Genomic DNA, 22,616 nt, shown 5'->3' with positions numbered 1-22,616 from the left:
CCCCTCAAGTCCAAGGTAGTGGAAACAAATTAAGAACACTTAAAAGTAGTATGCATGGTCCCAGTCAAAATAGCAGTGTTAATACGGGGACTGGCTATTCTGCGCTGTGGCCTGCATGAAATAGCTGGGAGAGTTCCAACAGGCTCTTCTCAGCCCTGTTTTTGATTGGTTCCACTGAAGCAATCATAGCAAGGCAGGTCTTGCCAATTAATTCTGCAAAGTTTGAACAAAAAGCCGGCGTGGTAGTGAACAATGAACTGCTCACCAAATCCCCCAGGTGCACGGCAGTTTGATTAAAACAAATTAGGAACACTTCAAAACAGTTATGCAGTGTCCCAGGCAAAATAGCAGCGTTAATACTGGAACTAGTGCCTCTGTGCGGCTGCCTGCATGATATACGCAGGGAGTTCTAACAGGCTTCTCCGGAGCTTGTCTCTGATTGTTTCCCCTATAGCACCAGGTAAGGAGAGAGTAAAAAGTGAGAAGTTTGAGAGAAGCATGAATGAAATAAAGAAAAAGTAAGAGTGCATGAGAAAGCAACAAATGGACAAAAAAGATAGATGGAAAAGTAGACAAGGGTAAAGAAAAGAAGGAAGGAATAGCCTCAATGGTCAGTCCAAGCAGGTTGGAAGTACTGTAGCTTTTTGGAGTTACTTCCGTAATGCCCCTTCTGAAACATCTGCAAGACATTTCATAAAAAACTCCTAAAATTATGCTGCTAAATGAGCTGTTGGGCCATTTTTGAAAGAATAAGGCCCAGATTTGCTAAGAGTTTGTATTGCCCTTCCATCATGAATAGTTATGCAACGCAAGCCCTTAAGTAAGATTTCCTAAGTCATAAAAAAGCCACCTTGCGTAGCCCTGTGTGGCTTAGTGAATCCAGAGTAATGCAAGGCAGCACAAGTTGCAGCTTTGCTTTAATCTGTTGGGAAGGCAATCCATAGGTGGAGTGCTAGCGCTCCCATGCACCCACCCATTAATTTTGGGGCATACCCAGATTTACTAAGGATAGTAAACCCAGGAAAGCATCAAAATTGTATTCAATTCCAACAGAGGCGTAATGTGGAGAAATATGTTTATTTCTCTGTGTTATTTACTCTTTCTATATGTGCTGCATTCTGAGGCACACAGAGAAAGAAGAAAATGCCTCTAAGGTTTTTTTTTTGCAGGAAGGCCCTTCTTGGCCAAAAATAATCCTTCCCATAACAAAGCAAACACCATGGTACAAGGGTGCCTGCATTGGCTCTAGGCAGTGCTCACTGCACCAGTGCAGAAAGGGAGCAGGAATTAGACAAATCTAAGTAAATATGGCTCTATCCATTTGACGCAGTGCAGCACTGCAAGTTGTCTTGCTTTGTTGCACCAAATGTTAGTAAACTTGGGCCTAAATTCTTAGGGCCTGTTTATGATGGTGGTCCGCCTGCCAACAGCCCCTCGGTCTGACTGCCTGATTACCATACCAGCAGTCGGACTCACAGCAGTCAGGGGGAAGACCGCTGTCTCCGCCAGGATCAGTGTTCCTGATGGGGTGGCTGTCAGATTCATAGTCCTTAATGGAGGTGGTGCCGAGGCAGGCAACACCTTCGGGATTACGAAATCCCTTTCCAACAACCTTTGCATGGTGGGAAGACCACCATGAAATGGTTGTTGGAAATGTAATTTGGGGGCCCCAAGCAAGGCCCCCATCTGTCATGGGCCACTATAAAGTGGCCCTTGGGGCACATGTGGGTCCTCCATGCAGCTTTTCATGGGCTGCAGCAGAAGCTGCTGTAAAACGGAGCACTTTGCGACCTCCAGCCAGATGGTCACATCGTAAAATCTTGTGGCTTGACCGCCACCTACTTGTCGGGCAGTCTCCTGACCGCCGCAATAGCGGATGGCGATCCAACCGCGCGCTATCCTAATCAGGCTCTTAGTATATGAACGTTTCAGCACCAACACCCCCCTGAACACTTGTAGGGAAGTTGGGTCTCAATTGCTTCACTCAGTAGGTGTTTTAGGAGAAAGAAGTAAGATCGCTTCCTCGTGCAGACAGTGTCGGAGCCTCGCCTGTGTGTGTCAGCAACCAGTGGAGCTGTGCCACTCTCAGGAGCACTGCAGGTAGGTGGCAGCACCCCTGCATCATATACAAGTGTGCGAGGACAGAGAGCAGCCACCGGAGCTGCACCACTCTCGGGGGCACTGCAAGTAGGTGGCAGTACTCCTCTTCACCCCCCATAGTGTGCCAGGACAGAGAGCAGCCAGCAGAGCTGTCCCACTCTCAGGGGTACAGCAGGTACGTGGGCAGCACCCCCTCTACAGAGTGACCCGCACCCTTCGTTGTGTGCCCTGGGAGGGGCACGCGCCACTTGCTGCACTCTCAGAGGTACAGCAGGTAGGTGGGCATGCTGCTCCCTCCTAGTGTAAAAACAACAGTTGATGGACAGAATGCAGAACAATGTCATACATTCACCCAAGTACAGAGATCTGGGCCTAAATCCATCGTTTTTTTGGTCACCATGCCTTTCCAGTTTGAACCCAGCCATATGCAAATCAGTCTTGACCCTGTGCCTCATAGGAACAGTCCAGCCCTAACTGCCAAGCCAGGTCCTCCCTGGACTGGAAACAAGCATCCTAGGACTGGTTTCGGGGTTTCACCCCTCTTCAGCCAGGATATCTTGATTCCAGTGGCATGGAGAGCATGGGACCCACTTCTGGGCATACCCTTCCCACTCGGGGTGACAAATGCAAAAACAACAGTTGATGGACAGAATGCAGAACAATGTCATACATTCACCCCAGTAAAGAGATCTTGGCCTAAATCCATTGTTGTTTTGCTCACCATGCCTTTCCAGTTTGAACCCAGCCATATACAAATCAGTCTTGACCCTGTGCCTCATGGGAACAGTCCAGCCCGAACTGCCAAGCCAGGTCCTCCCTGGACTGGGAACAAGCATCCTAGGACCGGTTTCGGGGTTTCACCCCTCTTCAGCCAGGATAGCTTGATTGAAGTGGCATGGAGAGCACGGGACCCACGTCTGGGCATACCCTTCCCACTCGGGGTGACAAATGCAAAAGCAAAGGTTGAAGGACAGAATGCAGACCAATGTCATACATTCACCCCAGTACAGAGATCTGGGCCTGGCTTGGCAGTTTGGGCTGGACTGTTCCCATGAGGCACAGGGTCAAGACTGATTTGCATATGGCCAGGTCTAAACTGGGGTGGCATGGTGAGCAAAAGAATGATGGATTTAACCCAGATCTCTTGACTGGGGGAGAATGTTTTGATTTGCTCTGCATTCCATCCATCAATTGTGTGCCTTTTATTTTCTCCCCCCCAGTGTGCCAGTAGAGGGAGCAGGCATGTGGGCTCCGCCACCTGAGGGCAGTGATACACAGAGCTAATAGGACTAGAAAGGGACCTGTGTGATCCACGAAGGAAACCCAGCATCCTTCAACATCTCGACACTGGAGCTCTCGTCCTCTTAGTCTCACCTTTCTAATATTTCTCTTTTTGTTGGTTTCTCTTTTGTCCCACCCCTCACCAGCCCCCACCGCCTTATCCTACATACTCGGTGTTTACTCGTTTTCTTTCGATGTTTATTCGCTCTCTTTGCTGCTCTTTCCTTTGTTGCTCCCTCTTGTTTCTCCATCGTTCCCTCACCATCAGCAGTAGTCCTCCCTCCCTCTCATTGCTTCTCTCTTTCTTTCACAAGCCCTGGTTTCCTACCATTTTCTCTCCTATATTGTTTTATACTATATCTTCCCCCATGTTGTTACCACGAGCCACTTTACCACTCCTTGCCTGAGGCCATCCCATGTTTTCATATAACTTTCGACTGTCTTTTCCACTCCTCTCTCTTTACCCCAGTCAAACCCACTACCTGAACTTGACTTTGATCCTGGCGCCCTGAAGCAATATTTACTCTGCACGGAGCGCCTTACAAACATCTATATACATAATTAAATCTACTTCCCTCTATCTGTGCTGAGTCTATTCTGTTATATGTCTGTCTATAGGTGAATGCATCCGTACAGTCTCCAAAAACACCGATTGTTTGACAAGAAAGAGGAACAAGGCACAGGACGGGAACATGATTTGTCTAGGATCACACATTGTGGGTCACACAGGACAGCTGACCACACTTGTGCTCTGGCTAAACACTTAAAAGGTCCCAAAGGTGCGATCAATTGCATTGCAAATGCTGGTTCATTGCATGGTTACATTGGCATGGAAAAAGAAAGTCTAGATATTTCATAATCTTATGTTTAAATCTACTTATGCATTGCAACATACTGTATAACATGTAAATACCGAGTTTATCGAGTCTTCTCCTGTGTTTTCCATGAGGTATATGAATGCAATTGCTCTTAATACAATTTATATCCTTTTCTTTTTTGCTGATGTTAAAATAGCTTCAGGGGCAATGGATGTTGAAATCTAGGGCTCGTTGCAATAAATTATGCTTAAGCATTAAAATAATATTTAAATTTTTAATAGCTAATAAATGTCAGATTCTGAGTTTGGTGACTTTTTTCTTAAGGTCATTTTGATCACTGAGACAGTTTAAAAATATTAATGTCTCTTAAAGGGTATCTAAATGAATTATTATAAAGATCGACGAGAATGTTTAGATGTTATCCTGATCAAAGTATTTTCATGCTTAGGATTTTGAAAAGAGGCACCTTTTGCCAATAGTAAGAGCAGTGTAGATTTGTAAGACAATTTGATCTTTTAAAAACCCTAACAGTACAGATTGTTCCTCTTTAAAGGTCAACATGTACTTCAGACCACAATCAGTGATGTAACACACATTTCATAAGAACAAAGTGACATTGTGGAAACCATATGAAATGTGCTATATCTGTGTGTCTCCTAACAAATATTATATATGTGAATAGGCAGAATGTAATTACTTACCAGTAAACGCCAAATGTGTTTCAGCGCGCGCAATTAAATTCGTTGTATATATTTATTTATTACATTGCTCCGGTCAGCCATGAGCCGCAGTTTGCTACCCCCGCCCAGCTCGCCGCCCCGCGGCACTCCCTCCACGAGCCGCTACTGGGGACTTCCTTGTGTCCAGTCATTGCGTATTGGCACTAGACCTCTCTCACGAGACAGGCACTTTTAGGAAAAGACAAATACTCCCTCAAAAAAGTTTTCAAACTAATGTTGGCCCCTCCCTATTCCCTTGCATTAGGGACCCACAGGACTTAACAGGCATCTTGCTTTGGTTGTCTCTGCTAGAGGCACGACTCCCATATCCCCTTTTTCCAGTGGGATGAGATGTGTCTATACTTCATTGTAATCATGTTGGTGACCCCCATGATGTAGGTATGCATTGTATAAGTACATTAACTCATTTCTGGGACCTGCTATATTTGCTTGAGGAATTGATAATAGTAGCTTGTGCAGGTTTAGGTAATTATCAGGTGTTATGCTGAGTCAGAGTGGGACATGTGACAGGGCATCTGCAATAAAAAGATGTGTAAGTATGAGCAGTCCGTCAACATGCCATAGTTCCAGTTTCCTATGTAGGTGCTCTGAAAGGACTGAGACAAAGGAAACATACGAGGCAGTAATACGCACGTGATTTCTATAGTTCAGTCCTTGGAGGGTTCATGATTTAAGAGAGGTGAATCCTCGTATGGATCATGATGCGTCTTCTTTCACCCACACCAAAGGCATTGATTTTACCTGGGAACAAAAACCTAGTTCTTTTAAACGTTTATTCAAGACCCTCTCCAGGAGGTGGTGAATCCAAGGTTATCACAGCCTTGAATGATTTTATTTTGGCTTTAAACCCAGGATACTCTGTTATAGTCGGTGGCGATTTTAATTGTCAATATGAGCCACTTAGCCTCCTTGCTCAAAACGACCCTGCGGCGGAAGATACACATTTAAATATTCCCGAACCCATTATCACTCCGGTTAGAGCCTGGACCCCACTAGTGTTGCAAATTTTTTCTCTTTCCCTTTCCCTATCGTTGAGGGCTTGTAATGGCAGATTTAAATCTGACCAGCCTGGACAAACTACCTTCAACAGAGCTGGGCATTTATCGATTTTGGATTATATCCTGATTGATATAAAATCCTGGGATTGATGATAGTGATCATAATGCTCTTACTCTGAAACTAAAACCAGATCAGTGGGGACTTGCAACCTATGACAATGGGATGCTCTCTCTCCAGCAACCTCTAATACTCCACAATAATAACCGGAGAGTTAGATGGCCAAGTATTCTTACGTGTCCCGCGAAACTGGCAGAAATGTATAGTTTGGCACTTCCATGTCTTTCTGAAATGGCTGAAGTTGTGTTGAATTGCTCCTCTGCTGAAACTTTATCTAGCCCACTTACCATCCACACCAAGTTAGCTACGAGACTTTTAGATGTTTTTTCTAGATCCGAGGCCCCTAAGGCCCATGTGGCTAACAAACATTCTTGGTATACTTCTGAGTGTAGGAAGTTAAAATCTGAGTTGATCTTGGCTATAAAAGCAAAAGACAAATCCAGGACTAAAATAGCCCGCGTGCAATATAAACAACAGATTGACAGGGCCAAGAAGTCCTGGGAAGATGATAAGTGGGAGGAGCTGAGATTATCACTACAGCACAAGGATTTTAGGTCTTTTTGGGCCATTGTTAGTAATGGAAAGAAAGATCCTGATACCATCACTGGCTCCAATATAGCTCCTGCAGTATGGGAGGGGCACTTTGGGGGTCTATATTCTATAGCAAATTTCGATTCATCCTCCTTAAGTGATTCTTTTTCTAACACAACTTTTTGTGCTGAACCTACACCACGAATTACGATTCAGGAGGTCGAAAATGCCATTTCCACGCTCATTCCCAATAAAGCGCCGGGTCTGGACAAAATTCCAGGTGACCTCTTTAGGTCCGAACCCGCGATATGGGCGCCTTACCTATGTGTCCTTTTTAATTCCATTTTATTTGGGGCAGAACCACCGTTAACATGGCGAGGGGCTGAGATAGTGCCTATCCACAAAAAAGGTTGCCCCTTACAGCCTTCGAATTATCGCCCGATAAGCCTAATTGATACGACCCAAAAATTATTCGGGCGCATAATTCTGAATAGATTACAGGCTTGGGAAGAAGAAAATAACATCCTAAGCACTTTGCAGGCTGGTTTTAGGAAGGGCACCTCAACTCTGGACCAGATCTTTCGTCTCCAGGTCTTATTCTGGAAGTCTGTGAATGTAGAGGGTGGCAGCCTCTACCTCATCTTTGTCGATCTAAGATCTGCATTCGATCTGGTCCCTAGAGAAAAGCTTTGGGCTGTGCTCCAGACGTTAAATGTTCCCTCATATCTTCTAGAGGTCCTGAAAAACCTACATATGACCAACTTTGCCCAGGTCAGATGCGGAAAGTATGGCGAACTTTCCGAACGCTTTCCAGTTTGCCGCGGAGTACGACAAGGATGTGTGCTAGCGCCCACATTGTTCTGCCTTTACATCAACGGGCTCATAAACCATCTACTAGCTCTAAAAGACACTGATGTTCCCAGGCTTGCCTCGGGCAAGGTACCAGCGCTAATGTTTGCTGACGACACTTTGTTGTTGTCACGCACTCCAATGGGAATTCAGCGCATTTTAGATGGCTTTGTAGACTTCTGCAGTGATCGGGGTCTTGAGATCAATCTTGCCAAAACCAAATTTATGATCCTTAACCCTCCTAAACGTACTCGCCCCAACCCAGTTCTAAACGCCATCCCTTTGGAACGGGTGAAAACGTTTACCTATTTAGGGATCATACTGCAAGAAGACCTGGGCTGGGGAGGTCAGGTCATTAATTCTACCCTCAAGCTGACCCAAACTACAGGGGGCATGGCCAGATTATTCAAAGGTTCAGCTTTCAAACCAGCTTTACCAGTAGTAGAAATTTTTAAAACACAGGCCAGACCGGCTTCGACTTATGGAGCGGAACTATGGGGTCATTCTAAAATAGGTAGTCTACCGAGGGTAGAAAATTCCTTTATTAGGAAATTGTTAAGCTTACCCCCTAGCACACCGCTAGTCCCCATTAGATTTGATTTGGGACTGCTTCCAATTGAAAAAGTGGTGGCGGCCCGACCTGTGCAATACTAGAAGAGACTCTGGTCCAACCCGGACCTGGAAATTTATAGAGATGACTTTCTGGAGCTCTGGCCCGTAATAAAACACATGAATATCCCTTGGTTAATCTATGTCAGGGATATTTCCCGCAAGATTGGTCGCCAGGAACTCTGGGACACCCCAGAAATTTCTTGCCCAGCTGTTTCTAAAACCAATCTTGCTGAGGAAATTAGGCAATTTAATCTACTCCGCTTGCACACGAACCCAAATGTAGGTAGGCTGACTGAGCAGTTTCTTTCGGTTAAACCAAATTATGAAAGGGAGTCATTTTTGGATGTGATTTTCCCCCCTGTTGCTAGGAAGTTATACGTCCAATTTAGAATAGGTACCTTACCACTCAGATCTTTTACTTCTAGATGGGACATTAACAAAAGCATCTTATGCCCTGCATGTGGCTATAAACAGGAGGACGAAAACCATGTGTTTTTCTTTTGCCCAACATACCGTGCACATAGAAATCACTGGGTAAAATTAATCTGTAAGAATCTTGGTTTTCGTGATTGTGCTAACGCCCTGCGAGTTTTAAAATACGACACCCATCCCCCAATTGTATTTGCTGTCTCACGTTTCTTAAATGCTGTATGGTTGCAGCGTAGGAAATTTGCTACCAATTGTTAATCACTTGGATATTTCAATTTAATTGGTTTCTGTATTTTGCTTTGGTGGCTGAAATGTGTTGTGCTTTGTACAAAAAATTGTTGTTATGTTTTGTTGCTTTTATGGCCTCTGTGGTCGAAATAAAGTTTAAGAATGATTTGCATATTACTGTCTTAATGGTTATATACGTACTTTAATGTGCAGTGTGAGCTATTCAAATAAATAAATAAAACGATCTGCATGCATATTTTTTTCTATGCTGTTTTGTCATATGTTATATTTGATAAACAACGTATTTAAGTGAAACCAGGGCACACTAAGCTAAGTATGTGAAGTGAGATAAACTAACATCACAATGGCTTTGCGTCATTGACCTAGCTGTAATCCTCAGTAAAGTGTCTTTAACATTTAGTCAGTTGGGAATTTAGCAGTGATGTCATCAATTAGTTAAGGTTCACGATGCTGATAACGTTGAACCCTACCTTTGAGCTGCAATAATTGCATGAGAGGGTCATATATTAGGAAATGAGTTTCAAATAACTTATTGTAACAACGATATTTTTTGCTGGCAAGACATAAACAATATTAGAACATTGGCGGGAAGAAGCTCGGAGCTCCAACAATTCCATGTTCGTTCACAGCGATTGCTGTGAACAAAAGGCTTCACGGAGCTTGAAGGGAATGTTAATCCCCTTGTGCTCTGTTAGACCTTTGTTTTACAAATTAGAACATTTTGCCCTTCTGGGACGGAATGTTCTAATAGCCTTAGAGCCCTCCGTAGTGCGCTCTACCAACCATTGAAGGCCTGCTCCTTCATTAAAGGTGCTCGCTTTTCACTCTAGCCTTAAACGCTGGAGCGAGCCTTTAATGGCTGGAAGAGCCCTCTGTGGTAGGCTCTACCAGCCACTGAATACCTGCTCCCTTATTAAAGGCACTCCCCTTTCGCTCGAGCCTTAAACGCTGGAGCGAGCCTTTAATGGCCAGTAAAGGCCTCTGTGGTGGGCTCCTAGGCTACATTAGAATATTAGAATGTTGAGAGCTCAATTGAAGGCAATGGAGTAGCTCTGGGCTTATAATGACTGGTGTAAGCCTTTTGCTCCAACATTCCAATGTTTGTCTTTCTATTTCCTTTTTTTAATTTAGAAAATGTTCTAGCCTCAGTGAGTGTAATGTTCTAATTGCCTTTTATAGCCCTTCTGCCTCAGGCTATAGCGGTTGATAAAGTCCTTAACCCTTGTGATAGCCAATCCGAATGTCCTGTGTCTTTCAATTATGTGATTTATATTTAGGAGCAAATTGTTGTTTTATGCTGCTGACTCCTTTTACTGCAATTACAGCAAGTGAATGAAATATGTCTTGCCAGATTTTACAAAGTAAACAGTCTCACAAATGTGGCAGCAACCCTTTTTTGGGCTCAGGGAGTGGATCCCCTGTCCTAAAATAAGGTTTAAAAAAACATATTAGGGGATGGGTAGGGACACTCTGCTCCATTAGGGCTTCATTTAAAGAAAACAATGGGGGTATATGCCCCCTCCCCAAGCCTTCATCAGGCCCGAGGACCCCTACCCTTGGGTCAAAATTTAAAGGTGAGTTGGCTGTGCATGCCTCATTTCCAAAGCCATTGCATGGCCCTAGGGACCCCATCTCCAGGGGCCGGCTCTATCATGTTGTCCTAGGTGTTAGGAATTGGGGTTTCTAATTGGCAGAGGTATGCACCTTGCTTAAATAGGGACCCTTGCTTCTAGTCAGGATAAGGGAATTACACACTTTAGATAATCCCTGCTCACCCCCTTGGTAGCGTGGCATAAGCAGACAGGCTTATCCCAAAGGCAATGTGTAAAGTACTTGCACCCAGACACACAGTAACACAGTGAAAACTCTACAAATGGACCCCACACCAGATTCGAAAAAGAATATATCTTAATCGAAACCAAAAAAGAAAAAATCCACCTTACAGAAATCAAAATATGACTTTTAAAAAGTTTCAAGCAATTCTGTCCACAGAATTCTATGAATGCATGATTTTACACAATGTACCTTCAAATGCGTGTCTAAATACACAAGGCCAAACAGCGGCAGAGAAGGGAAGCATCGGAAAAACACAGCAATGCGTCAGTTCCTGAGCCCTTGGGGAGGCAATGCAACATTTCTGCTGCACTCAGGAGAAGTGATGCATTAAATCCTGACTGTACGGGGAAGTGATGTCTCAATTCCAAGATGGTTCTCGTCTTTGGGTGATGCATCGGAAAACTTGCTGCACAGGTGCGATGTGTGAAAATCTGGGATGTGCTGGAGTCCGATGCGGCAGAAGCAAACAGGCACTGCATCGATTTCCTCAGCGGCAGTCCCACTATGCATTGATTCTTTCAGCCGCACAGAAGGGCAAGCATCGGAGTCAGTGCAGTGGTCTCGGAGGTCGATGTGCTGGACTCGGTGTGCAGCAGATTTTTCAGCCACTGACAGTGTGTCAGTTCTTTGGTCGCACGGCGGTGGTGCACGGAAATTCTTCCCGCACGGCGTCAGAAAAACAGGTGCTGGAAGGGAATGCGCCAATCTTCTTGGTTTCTTCAAGCCTTTCCAGCTCCCAGCAACAAAAACAACCTCCAGAGACCCACAACTGAAACAGGCACCTCCTGGCAAGTCAGACTTCCCAGCAGTGGGGTTCAAGGAGGTTGGTGGGAAGTCTTTTTGTCTGTCACGTGGTTACTAGAGACATTATCGACATCTTTAAGTGAGCATGAGCCAGGTAGCCACGCTGCTGCTTTTGTGCATGACACTGCAAGTCTTTATTTTGCACAACTTTGTTTATGCCTTTCACATGAGAACTCTCTCCTGAGCTGGTTCTCTTCCTGTTCCTGGAGTTTAGTCTGTACATAGTGAGCAAGGTCGAAAGACACTGACTCTTGTTATTCTGTTCTGCTCAGGCCTTAGCACTTAGATAAAACATACCAATGCAGCTGTGTTTGATGAAGAATCTTACTTTGATATTATAGGATGCATGTTTAGGTAACACAAACTTGGAGAGGGATCTTTCCAGGGAGAAGAGCAACACACACCTGTGATGTAGAAATACGATCTATGTCCTGAGGTATAGGGTCTGCTGACAAAGCCCAGAGATCTTCTATCATATAAAAAATACTTCTGCTTACAAATGGGAGTGTGGTTAGGCCTTATAGTCCTTGATCTACTGTCTTTATAAAATGATATCTCCCTTTATGATGTATGGCCTTGCTACAATGCTAACTGTATTGATATTATGCATGGAGCACGTTAGTTAAATTAAAGATTTTAAACTATTGTCATGTCTCTGTCAGATCATATTGTGGACAAGTGTGAGCGAAAAGGTGTGTCTTGTTACCGCGATTCCTGAGAGATACGGGAGTGTTGTGTTCTGGGGTGTCTAATAATTGGTTTCTCCATTTGTGAGTAGGAGAGAGAATAAGACACTATAGCTAGTCGGTACTGGGTTCGTGGGCACTAAGGTGGTGGAAGGCTTAGCCCCTATACACCAAGGTCTCATTTTCCTGCGGATATGTCTGAGTATGTGCAGAATCCCTGCTACATGTACTTGAGACTTCAGAACAGGAAGCAAGCACATCATACAAGCCCTTGGAGATTCTTCAAAAGCAGATTCATAGCAAAACAAAGAGAGTCAGTCCTTTTCCTTTGCCCACAGATAGAATCAGCAACTGCAAGCCCACCCACCCTCACACAGAAATGCCAGTGCTCCTCGCACAGCTCTTCGCTCTTCTTCTGGGCAGGGCCCTCTTGTTTCCAGAAGTTATCTAAAGTCCTGGGGGTTTAGGTCCAATACTTATACCACCATTTCTCATTGTAGTCTTTGTTTCAGAGTCCCTGAGGTCAGTACAAACCAGTTCTGTCCTCCCTTGAGCAGCTACACCACAGGAGGTGGAGGTAGTGTTTTGCAAAGGAGACACAGCCTATTCAGGTGCTAGTAAAACTCTTCCCACCACTCTAAATGCAGCAAGGTCTATTAAGCCTAGCTATGAGTCACCCAGACAAGGCAGGACACACCTCAACCCCCTTGCGACTCTTGAGCGAATGCACATCCCCAGTTCCTGCCACTCCAAAACCAGTCGGGGAATACAAAAACAGGCAAAGGCACACAGAATGGTAAAGCAAGAAAATGCCCACTGTCTAAAAGTTCAGAACACAAAACAATGAACCCGGCTCCGTACTACCGTACACTTCTACTACTCATGGAGTAACGAACAGTCAACTCTTTTATCTGTCTGAATGGAATTTGTATTTGACCATTCCTGTTTCTTATTAATTTAAACATTGATCAAAACAATTTTTTGGACTGAAAAAGAAACACAGACTTATCAAATTCACACATGAAGTTAGACGTATTTACAATTCACAGTAACATACACTTAAAGACAAAAATGGACTTAGAAACTGTGAAAAGATTATTGCCAACAGCTTGCAACATGACAAAAACAGAAAATGAATTCTTAGATTAATCTGATGCAAAACACATTTTTAGGAAAATTTACATCATATACAAAATTTTGTATTAAACATGAAAATATCCAATGTTATGAACCACATGTGTTATTCCAACTCCAGCATCAAAAGAGTGTCTGAATAGTATATCAATCCTTTTTCCAATAATTTCCTTCAACGCTCGCCGCATTCAGAATTAACTAAATGCCTCCCAAAATGCCAACGCGTTTCAAGACACAGGTGAATAGTACTGGGACTATCATCAGGGCTTCATATAAATGGACCGGATATTTTACAAAAAACAAAATAAATAAATGATGCAAAAACAACCCAAACTAACTCTCTCTCTTGTACATGTAACTAACTTAGTGAGTACCTGTTGTCTAGAGATGGAGCGGCCGCTCCAGATCCTTTTCTCCAAGAGTTTTTGGCTTTTCTGCCACTGGACTCATTTATGTTACTGCCTACGAGGCTCCCTTAACACTTTGCCAGTATGAATTTCTGAAATGAAAGAACCAAAGTATTGAATATATCTACTTCTACTCTCGACTTACACCCCAGAGGGAAACACCAAAAAGATATGTACCTTTACTGCAGAGTATGGGCAGGACTGAGTTTCTTGAAGACTCTAGAAATGAAAAAACGATATTGTCCTCATTTAACAATGTATCCAAACAGGCAAAATTCATGAAGCACTTTAAAACACTATTAACAAGCGGACTTACTTTACCGCATCTTCACCAATTAAAAACTCTGAATGTAGTGGACTTTCCTTTTGCTCAAATACGGGCGTGCTTTCCCTCACGGGTATTATCTATAAGAAGTACAAACGTAAGCGCATTTGAGCATACGGTCATATGTTTTTTAGTATTGTAATTTTTAACCAAACAGACACAGGGGCAAAACAGTGACTTACTTTTCACTCAAAAACGAGAAGGAATATTTAACTTCTGCACCATGCTGGTTGTGACTCAACTCTGCATCTCAAACCAGAGCACTTCCTGTTTGGAGAGCTATGATTCATGGGAAAAGAAAATTTGCCCAATCAAAACGCTCTAAAGCCCCTCTTTTTGCAAATGCCATACCACTCAATCCAGTGGAAGCACTGTCAAATTTTAAATTAAGATAAGCTTCCTTTCTCAATAATGCAGCATCAATATCAAAATAGCGTTTGGTTGTTTCAAAGCTAGACAAAACCGTCCATTTAAAATCCTTCTCAGTATGGAAATTGTCAATAAAGTGTTGCACCATAGGGGCAGTCAACACTTTCTTTTTAATCCTAGAACGGTGTTGCATGATCCTTTGATTTATTTGTTGATTTGTTTTGCCAATATATAATAAGGCACATGGGCAGACAATTGCATACACTATATTTTTTGATTTGCAATTAGTGAATTCTGAATGGCGCCATTTGGTACCATTATGGGAAAATGCAACACCTTCAATGATTGAATCGCAAGCTGCACACGTTCCACATTTATGATGGCCCTCAACCGATTTCAATTGCCATTGCGATCTTAAAGACTGTTTATTTTGAATGGGAAAGATGTCTGCTCGTACTAGTTGTTGACCAATGCTCTTGTTTTTTCTCATTGCGAACAGGGGTTTTGGAAAACCGCATTCTAATTTTTCAAGAAAGTGCCAATTTTTGGGGGGTCAGTTCCATAGTCTCATGAAGGGTGGATCTATGATTATAAAAGCACCTCCTTTCGGGGGAGAGGATGTAGCCTTACCGCTAGAGCGGTCTACCTCGAAGCTGGGAAACCAGGTTCGAGTCTCAGTAGGGATGCTCAACTTCCTGTGATTCTGGGCAAATCACCTAATCTCCCCGCACCTAACAAAAATTAATCTGTCCATCTAAAACAAAACTGGTGCTTATGTAAAAGCGCCCTGATACCTGATATCTTCGGGTCGAGTTTGCGCTATATAAAAATCTCCTAAAAAATTAAATTAAAAAAAACGTTCTAGTGTGGACTGCCTGTAAGTAGACTGAGTTGTGAGGTATATGTTATCACAATTGAAGTATATTCATATGATTGAGGTTGATGGTAAAGCTTTTGTTGTTGATGTCTCCTTTTGCCTGCAGAATACCACACTAAGTGCACTGCACTGAGAACAAGAAAGATCTCTCACACAGAAAAGAGAAGACCAAGGAGGGCCTTTGATGGCGGACTGCTACCCTTATTCCTTGTCATATTATCCCTTTCTCCTGGGTGCTTCTGTGCCGGGTAGTGGCTTGAAAATACTCCCTGCGGGTTACACAGGGTGGAGTTGAGAGGCTGTCATCACCCGCTGGATCCGTTCCGAAAGGTTGGTGTCTAGTAAACTTTGCTCACCTATCATAACCTGGAAGTGCCTCACATGTAGGAATAGGGAAGGTTAGGGGTCAGCAAGTGGGTGCACTTGCCACATGGCAGTTTAATTAGTTTGAAAAACAGGGGCCCCGGCATACAAGATAACTTGCCAAGTGCAGGGAAAGAACTAATAGTTAAGAAACCAACTTGAGCAAGAAACGGCAAGTACAGAATGTGCAGGTATACAATATGTAAACTGACAGATAGTAAACACTTACATTACATTTAATGATTTGGAAGACTACCAATGTTATTATCACAAAACTATTTTTAATATTTTATATACAATGTTTAAAAAATGTGAAATCATCAACATCATGAAACATGATTGTCTAGAACAGTGTCCTGGACAACAGTCAATGCATAAGATTATACATTCCTGTAATAGGAGGGTTATCAATCATATTGTCCTATTCAGTGGGCTAATCTATGGCACATCTGACTGAATACACAATGTATTAATTCATTAAACCATAATGCAACAGCAATTCAGCTCACAATTTTAATAGCTCAGATTTTTAAAAGAGGTGACACTATGCACATTTCAGCAGGAATGCCTTTATCCGAAAGCCGTAACATCATTCACTAAAAGGGACACAAAAAAACACAGGGGTACATGATATGTATGCCCACAGCTAATATATTCTAAACATCCTTATGAATAACATACTTATTAAAATCAGGTGAGTTGAAGCCAGAGTGACCGTGAATATTTTGCTTTGAATTATCCTGATCAATAATGAGATATATAATCCTAGGATACAGTGCAAATACCGTGGCTACAGAAAATACAAAAAAAATAAAGAATAAAACACCCAGGTTTGTGAGGAAAAAAAAGGGGGAGATTGTGATGCAAAGTAATAACCAATAATGCCATGCATATAAATCAGATGCATCGATGTTCTGAGACATGCTAAATGCATGAAAATAGACTACATTCTAAAAGTGTTGGATGTGGCAAATCTAAAAGTGGGATAATACCAGAGGTACCGAAGGGAACGTGCCTCGCAAGGTCATACTGTTGTGAAGCTAAATATGAAATGTCAGAAAACCTTAAATTATAGCTTCATTGCCTATAACTGTTGAAGAATGGTGGGCCCCTCCTTTACAATGCTGCAGTGGCCCTTAATATCACATCCTAAGGGCGGAGGTAAAAGGTTGCAATTTCCTAGATTCAAAAGAGGGTAAAGAACAGGGACATTACTAAAAAGGTCAACTATGCAATGGATGGAATAGCAAGGGTGTGAGCATCAAGCATCAAGGCGTAGACATTACCGTCTCTGTTGCTTAGGACTCCAGAGAGATATCAACTAAAACGACACCAGAACTGATTTAATGCATACTAACAGAAAAGAAAGAACATAATTAATATATGAGGGAACCACTAAAAAATATGTAAGTGTTTCAATGGAGCACGGATTATGTGATTGTAATTTATAAATTTGTATCATAACTTGGTTTAATTTCAAAGCTGTCTAAAGGGAGACACTTCATATGTTAAATTAAGTGACTTTAAATATGCACATTAGCGATGCCGATTAATCAGGAACAATTATAGTTTGGAATATAATATAAATTCACATGACTCTCTAAATGCAGCTGCAAGGAGTGGTTAATTTTTGATGGAGAAAGAGAGCCACTGTTACTTCCCTCATAGGTGAATATAGAGCTGTGGCCCTAGTCGCCCTGTTAAGTGAGACGATGCAAGTTTCTAACTACCACACATGCTCAGCCCGATGTCAAGTTATAAAGGGAAAGCAGGGATATCAAAAGTTACTTAAATGAAAAGCGGCACTGTTACTGCACTCATGGGTGAATGTAGAGCTGTGGCTCAAGCCTCTCTGTTAGGTGAAACATTGCAAGTTTCTAACTGCCTCACATACTCAGCGTGGTATCAAGTTGTAATGGGCAAGCGGGAATGTGGAGAGGTGTGGCTCACTGGTTAGAGGCGGCAGATCCGTAAGCAGAGAATCGGCCAGGGACCAGGGTTCAATTCCCGACGCGGCAGGGTCGTGGACCAGGGTCAAAACGGACTCGATAATTCTCGCCTCGGTACCTACCCTAACCAGGAACACACTTGGCAACTCTGGGCATTAGCTTGCCTCATCTCCACAACGGCCCCCCACATTTGCCGGGGATGCCTGGTTTCACCTTGGAGATACCCTGGAGGGACCATCTCACAGGGATAGCCAGGACGGGTTCCCCAGCGGTCTACAGCGCCAGGACGCCTCAGGGCAGCAGTGCGCTTTACAAGACATTTACAATGTCAAAAGTTACTTTGGCAAATGAAACGCTGTAAGTTTATAACTACAACACATGCTCAGCATGGTATCGAGTTGGAAAGGGAAAGCAGGGATGTCAGATGTTACTTCATCAGGACTGACGAGTTTACATTGCTCAATGTTTTGGACGCAAATGATCCATAATAATTACTCAATAAATGCAAGTATTTAATGGAAAAATAGCTTTTTTCTAGACATTCAAACACGGTGCAGAAGACTGCACGCTGCAGAAATTAAATAGTGATGCAGGACTTGAGGCAGGAAAGATAGCGGTGATACGTAGGGAGCATGGAGATCGGGCAGTTCTTACCTGTTCATGTCATGTGAGGAATTCAGCGTCTCTCCTTGTGTCCACATGGGCAAAGTAGGTGAAACCAGTGTTGCCAGATTTTGAGACCCATCCGAAGCCCAAAGCTGTCCAAGTATAAGCCCAAATTCAGCCCAAGACAAAGCAGTAACAGCCCAAAAATCAGCCCAAAGTTGCAACTCTCGAGTTATGTACAATTAGCGTTCAGAAAACATTTTAAGGATAAGTCTAACGTATATTCAGTATAAATATAGTTAGAGAAGGTACAATAGACTCCAATAGACGTCTGCAATCATGCACATAATCCACAGTGAACTTTTAATTTGCACTTCTGTAATAGAAAAGGACACAATACAACTTCATTTACAACGCATTCCATTACAACACATACCACTACAACGCATACCACTACAACACATAAAACTTTTATTGCAAAAGTAGGGTAAGTGTTGGATAGTGTAGGGGTAAAAATTACGATTCCCACTCCAGTGAGTGCAAAAGTAGGGTAAATGTTGGATAGTGAAGGGGAAAAAAATACTATTCCCACTCCAGTGAGTGCAACAGAAGGGTAAGTGTTGGATAGTGTAGAGGTAAAAATGACTATTCCCACTCCAGTGAGTGCAACAGTTGGGTAAGTGTTGGATAGTGTAGGGGTAAAAATTACTATTCCCACTCCAGTGAGTGCAAAAGTAGGGTAAGTGTTTGATAGTGTAGGGGTAAAAATTACTATTCCCCATTACTTACCTTATAATGTGTTGTAGTGGAATGTGTTGTAGTGACATGCGTTGTAATGGCGTGCGTTGTAGTGACATGCATTGTAATTGCTGTGTTGTAATGGCATGCGATGTAAAGGCAGTCGCGTTGTAATAACTGCGTTGTAAATGTAGTGCATTATAATGACTGCGTTGGAATGGTTGTTCCCCCTGTAATCACAAATCCACACTCAACCTGGCATTAATAAATCTACAAGAGCAGATTATAATCAGTCTCAATTAAATGTAATAACTGGAACATCAAAGCTACTTCAGCAGTGTGGCTCCAAATAGATAACACCGAAGGATCTTGCAGAAGTAACACCACACAATGCATAAATGCTGATAGACTTGATTCAGACGGGGGAACCCCAATTTTTTAAGCCAAAATTTGGTTTATTTTGGCTGTCTTCTGCCTAAAATTGCCTCCCAATCATTTTTTAAAAAACTTCCACTTTACTCTTCTAAAATGTTGACATGCATGACAATGATAAATGTTTTATGACACAACCCTTGTGTTAAAGTAATTCCTGTAGAACTTGTCTTGCAAGGTTTCCATTATATCGATTTACATGAAGATATTTGAACAAAAAGCTTCTTTTGAGAAGGCATTCATGACAGTATGGGACAACAATAAAAATAAACATTGTGGCAGACTACTAACAATTGTGCTTAAATATGAAGTGACAGGATAAAATCTTAAAGACTAGAAGGAGAAAAGTCTTGTTTGACAACTGCGAGGGTCACTACAGTAAGATGACAGGCTCACACTCTTCAGTTAAAATGTCAGGAAGAGACCAGAAAAGAGACAGTCACTTGCTATGACCAATTCCCTTCTCTGCTCTCCACTCCAGAGTCCTTCACCATGACCACATAATCGGGCACTGAAAGTGATACAGTTCCAGTTTTGTTGGCCTTGCACTGCAGCTAAAACGAGATTAAAGCTCCCAGTCTTTGCATGAAACTGATGTGTTTGCTTGGGGTCTAAAAGACTCCATTTTCCAGAACCTTCGGCAACATCCTCCCCTCAACATCTGAACACACTCTCAACTCTGTTGACACTGCCATCACTCCCCTTGTTCCACCCCAATCGACTCCACTTCATCGTTTGGGCTGTCCCGCTTTCATGCCACTGCTGACCTGGGCAATCTCATGAGCCTGTGCAGCTGATTTATACCGATCACCCACAATTAACTTTATATGAGGGGGGCCCTGTTAGAAGGCCCAATGTATATCTGTATGAATAATTACACCAATGAAGTAACTACCACTCACTAATTAATTTTTGTACTAAATTCTTTATAGCACTGTTAATTCTAATGTAGGGTGACAAATGACTTTACTACAGACATACTATTATACATAGACAATGAATCGTACAAATGTGTAAATAAATGTACACAAGGTTTCTATATAAAGTAATCATTGTTACAAGGTGTAGGAGTCACATATCAACCACACTGTTAGGCAGTATATGTTAAGAGTACATGGTCAGGTGAAAAACAAAGTCTGGCTTTAAAACATAATGCAGTGGTTGCATATGCTGATAAGACTTCATTATTACCCACATGAACCCTTTTTTAGCAACCTTGGAATATTGAAAGCTTGAGGGGAAAAAAGGACTCAAGCTATGCCTTACAGTTTGCATACAGCTCCTTGATGCCCGTTCATTGCTCACTGTGCTATATTAGAAGGATGTTAACTTATTAACTGCCAGTAACTAAATGATCTTCGTAACAAACACGGGAACCTACTGAGCGCTCTAAACACAATACACATTCGTGATCTGAATGTAGGAAGTAAGGTTCTCGCCTGGTCGAATTTGTACCGGCATGACCAGTGTTTTAGGGCCCCAAAGTACTGTCTAGTGCCACACACAACGGGTTAATGTAACTCATTATAGTGTCACCCTGTATTACCACAGGGTCGACAATATGTCAGGCTTATTAATAGATCTGGGATGATAGCGCATTCATTAATAGTCTGCCTTTTCTACTTCTGGAGCTAAGAGGACTTTGTTCTGTCTTAAAACACAGTTTGATTAGTTAAACATGAGTATTAACCATGCAGTTGTTATTCTATCTCTACAACGAGAACTTGAATTGCCTCAGCCACACGGATGGAACCACACCTTTTGAACAGCATGTATCATTTGCAGTCCGCACTCCGGTCGGACAGATAATAGTGCACGTTGCGGCTTATTTTACAAGGACGAGCTAAAACTGCTGCATTACATGTAGAAGTCAGGCCAGGCACAGGTGAATGGACTTTGTCACAAGAGTGTAGCTACGAATGATGCAGTAGGTGCAGGTGACACCAGAGCCCAGGGATGCGGGGTGCCCACTTCACCCTAATTGTGTCTGGCTGATGCACTGTGTCTTGGGAGTCTGGGCAGGCTGCCCTGGACTCACAGATTACTCTCTGCCTTCAGCTAGATTAGCTTTTAGAAACAGCACAAGTTAGTGAACCTAGAAGAAGAGAGCTGAAGCGGCCATCATACGTTAGATACAACAACTTACAAATGTGTTATGTTACGAAGAACAGGCCTGTGTGTGGAAAGAATGGATATCTGAGACTACGCAAAAGCTTGGAAGTAAGGGAAATAGGTGCCACTTAAACTTATCATGTTCAGCTACAGTGTTGTTTTATTCACTGTGTTACTGAAGTAGCAGGATCTACAAAGGCAACACACCACATTACAGGGGTGGCAGTGAAGTTCAGCAATAGCCTGGAGGGAAAAAGTGCACTCATTTAGGACACATGACAGCCAGAAGGATGGGTGTGCTCAAAGAACTCCCCCCACAGCCGTTATCTGACTAATACTGACTAATAAGGGACACTTTCAGCAAAGACCAGTTGAGTTGATAACAGTAAGCATCCTGGGATTTGGAGCTTCACCTTGTAAGTCACAGTGTTACTGACTAAAACAGCCCTGGGTGAAAGTTGCCATTACATTGGGTAGATTGACTGCTATAATGAAGTGAGTAATGCAGACCCAGAGAGGGGGAATTTTGTACGACTACTTGTGGAAGGAATACTAAAGGAAGCCAGCTGGGTGTGTTGCTGCATCCTGAGAAAAATAAGTGTGGCATAGACTGGTAATAGTGGGTGTACTGCAGAAGCACAGAGAAACATGGGGGCGGTGAGTTCAGGCTGTAGAAGCTTGAAAAGAGGTACTGCTGCAAGATCAAGGAGGGGGGAGAGAATAATCCTGTATTGGCATGTTTTGGAGGGAATACCCCTGCAGGGTCCTATTGTCACTAGAGAGAGTCCTTCTGCTGGAGCCGAAAGGGAGGGAGGTCTGCAGTACGATGAGTGAATACTACATGAACCAGGATTAAAGCAGTCAGCGTTGTATTATATGTAGGGATAGTGGACTTTGGGTGCCTGGGAAGACAAGGTGTTTCGGGGATCTGGAGGATTGGTAAGAGAATATTACATTAGGTGTTCAAAGCAGTGTTGGCATCAGGTCAGTCATCAAGGCACCACATTTCTAGTGCCGAGACAGACTACATTGTACTCAATTAATGCAGTACAGAGTACTTTAGTGTTCTGATTTCATGTGAGTACTAGTACCAGTCCAGGCTTTACATTTTTATTTTGGTGGCAATAGTATTTTTTATTTTATGATGAATGCAAGACTCAAGGTGCGAGAAAGCAAAGGAAAGTTCTTTCCTGGATGAGATTTTCACACATGGAAACAGTAAAGGACTGCTTTGCACCAATCTACCATGTCCA

Source organism: Triturus cristatus, chromosome 5_1 (assembly GCF_964204655.1).
Source record: "Triturus cristatus chromosome 5_1, aTriCri1.1, whole genome shotgun sequence".
NCBI classification, from domain to species: Eukaryota; Metazoa; Chordata; class Amphibia; order Caudata; family Salamandridae; genus Triturus; species Triturus cristatus.
Note: the sequence above shows the minus strand (reverse complement) of the source record.